Below are 3,754 nucleotides of genomic sequence, written 5' to 3' on the forward strand. Positions count from 1 at the left end.
CCCAAAATCTCTGTAAATGTTTATGAAAATTAATAAAATATAATTATAGAAAAAAAAATGTTCCCAGCAGTATACAAAATTAACATTATTAACATGCTACCTGTTCAGAAGAGTCACTTCTTAATTACACAGTGGTGAGAAGAGGGAGATTATAGCAAACAAATACAGAATAAAATATAAACATCACATGAATTCCCGACATTTAAAAAATCCTCAAAAAAAGCAGAACTGGCTTTAAGCTACACTCCCAACCCCCAAAACCCAGTGCTTTTGAGTTGGTCGCTTGGTAACCTTCCATCAAGTTTCTGGAGTTGTAACTCTTTACAGTAGAAAATTACCTCATCTTTTTTCCTGCAGAGCCATCAGTGGATTAGAACTGATGGCCTCTCAATTAACCCAACATATACTGCACTATGCTCCCTCTAACTCTAAAGATTAAAGAGAATTCTCCTCTGCCCTTCAAAGTACCTTGAGAATAAACTTTAAGAAGCACTGACGTAAAAAACAAACGTTCATAAATGGCAGCACGACAAGATCTCATTTTTAGCTTCCTCCAATGAAACTGTAATGCAGTCTATGGTCCATGGACCAGAGTCAATCTGTAAATTGTTTATATGAGAGAAGGAAAGAAACACAGAGATTATGTCTACTACATATAATAAGTAGGGCACTCAGGTGGCTTAGTGTATATGGACTTGCAGTGCCAACCCAAAAGTAGGCAGTTCAAATCCATCAACTGCTTAGGAAAAAGCTAGGCAATCTCCTGCAAAGCAATTTACAGCCTTTGTAAACTGCTGGACACTCAGGTGAGTATGCTTAAACTGAATGGCAATGAGTTGAGTTGGTTTTTTATTGACATAAAACAATTAACAAATTGGAGCTTGTATATTTTAATAGGGTTTTTTATCTTCATTTTATTTTTTCAGAACTTTTTAATTTTCATATTCTTTTACAACAGTAGCAGTCAGAATTTTAAAAAAAAAATCCTTCAATCTGAGCAGCACTGTTCTGACAAAAACACATGTGTGTTTGAAATCAAAGCCTATGTTTTTCAATCATTATACCATATTGTCTCTCTTATCATTAACTCTTTGAACTCAAATCCCTATATGTAATCCCAAGCTTTAGAGCACTCAGCTGTACCAGGTATGTTTTGAGTGTCTGAGTCCCAAGACCGTATTTATATCTGGCAGAAAACCTTCAACATTAACAGCAAATCAAGCTGCCACTGTAACTAACCCCTTTTCCTTAAACCCATTCTCACAACTTAGTTCTTCAAATCTATGATTCTGAAAGAAGGTGGGGGGGCATCTCTCCTCAAGGTTTGTAACAGGGCCAATAAATACTACCTGCCCTTTTCTTCGGGGGTCAATCCTGGTTTCTAGCTGGCGACAGGTGATCCCAAGTAACAACAGACCCCAGTTCCTTCTTATCAGACTAGCTCCAAGGAGTATAAATTGAAAGAAATTAATTGAAAAAAAAAAATCAAGAGTTCAACATCTTCTGTCCACACATCAAGATCTCCAACCCTTACTATTGGAAGTCTAAAGACTTTAGACTTAACTCATTGGTATCCGTACATCCAAGTTTTTAAAAACTTCTTTCACTGCAACTTTTGTTAAAAAATTAAACCTACTTACTGTGTGATAATTTTTTCTTCTTTATTGGCAAAAATTCACAAAATTTATCTCAAGATTCACTGAGTCACAACCTGTTATGTGCAAAATACTGCTCTAAAGTCCGAAAGTCTACATTTCACATCATAGGCTCATCCGGCAAGTCAAATTCATAATTATGCTACCTTAAAATTCTACTCCTTAAATAAATTCTTCTTCAACTTCAGTTTCCATTGTACAATCTTTATGTACATACATAACCTGGTCCAGGGACAAAAAGCCCTCACTAATTACATAAACTGCTGGTCAAAAATTTCTCAACCTTTTAAGCTGAAGATGGCGTTAGGCGTTATTAGTTCAAAATGTGAAAGATGCTAAAAATTTAATCAAAATATAATAATCTTACTTGACCATGTCCCAAGTTCCTTACTATACAGCCTAACCCACCATAACTGTATTAAATCCACCAGGAGTTCTACCTTGTCTCACACCAACTTACAAGGGCTGGTTTGCTTCCACCAGGAAATGTGTGAAACCAAGGAATTCTGTAGCAAACTCTGAAATGCAACCTCTGATAAAAGTATCTTCCTAGCGTATCTTACGTTTCCTCCAAAACCAGTAACCAAAAATTCTTCAATTGGGAAAAAAAATCATCATTTTTATAACGTTAAAATCCACTTTTACAAAAATACTAAATAAATGTATTAGTTATGTATCTCAAGACCTGTGGTGCAATCAGTTAAGTAAGTGCTGGGTCACTTCCATAAAGATAGCAACCTTGGAAACCCTCTCAGTCAGCTGTCTGTCTTACAGGGTGACAATGAGTTGGAACTGGTCTGATAGCAGTAGATTTGGTTTGGAGCTTTCCTAATATCCTGATATAAAAGGAGCTGGCTATGTTATGCTGCCCTGTCAGTGGTATAAAGCCACTACGCAAAAACTATCTATGTAGCTTCCATATTTATTTCACAATTCCACTTAACTCTCCTAGCTCCACCCACTGAACAGCTGGGTGGGATGAAAGACTGTTTCCTGCCCTTCCTCCTTGCTCTTTCCCTTGCTATTTGGGGGAGAGACAGAATCCATGGCAGGAGTTACTAGCCTAGTAAGTGTTTACACTTAGCAAAGGCACCATCTTCCAGTCTCTCAGAATCCCACAAACTCACCTGTACATTTACTGCCTAAAAAAAAAATTTGCCTCTATCCAAGGTTCAACATAAATCTTCAAGGGGGTTGGGAGGAAACTACCCATCAGGGGCATTACGTAAGTATACAAAACAAATCAAAGGCTTGTAGATCTCCATTATTAATTTAGAGTCTCAAGAAAATATTCTCTTATCAAAATAACAAAAGGCAATTCCTAAAGTTCAACCATTTAACAATAAATTTGCAACAGTCAGTTATTATTTCAGGTGACGTCACAAATTCCTTCCCTACACAGTAAAAACCCTAATTTGAAACAGTGTACTTAAAAGAAAAGTAACTAAGCAAATGGAAACGTGTTAGAAAACTCCCAGCTGCTTCTTTCACACTATACACATGATTAAAATGTAACTCGGGATGGAAAATGTGAATGAAATGGGCTTGTTCTTTTTCCAGTATGTGGAGGAAAGGAAATGAAAGAACTTAAGAGAATAACAGAAATATTTTCAAAAATCCATCCTCTTCAAATCCCCAGCCAGCATCTCCTCCCTTTCCAGGTTCCTCCCCATCCTTCCCCCCCTTCCTCTGGGGGGCGCACTTCTCAGGCGTCCCCTTTTCTCATTTTCTTACAACTTAAGCTCAAAGCCCAAGTGAGCGTCCCATCTTCCGCACTAACGTGTCGCCCGCCATCCGCCGGCCTTCCGGCTCAGCCGCGGGGAGGGAGGCCGGCGAGGAGGCGCGGGAGCTGCAGCGGACGCCTCCAGCCGCAGCCGCGCCCGCTGCATCCTTCTTCCCCCGCCCGCCGCCCCGGCCGCCCCGCCAACGCACCGTCCTGCCAGGCCCACTGCCCGCTCGGGTGCTGCGCCGGCGGCGAAAATGCCGCAGGGCCGCGGGGTCTGCGGGCCCGGGAGGAAGACGTGCGGCAGCGGAGGGGGCAGAAGAAGGCAAGGGCCGGGCCAAGATGCCCCGATTCCAGCAGCCCGGCCGCCGCACAG

The sequence above is a fragment of the Elephantulus edwardii genome, unplaced genomic scaffold (genome assembly GCF_000299155.1).
Source record: "Elephantulus edwardii isolate Elephantulus edwardi_28Jun2011 unplaced genomic scaffold, EleEdw1.0 scaffold00059, whole genome shotgun sequence".
Taxonomy (NCBI): Eukaryota; Metazoa; Chordata; class Mammalia; order Macroscelidea; family Macroscelididae; genus Elephantulus; species Elephantulus edwardii.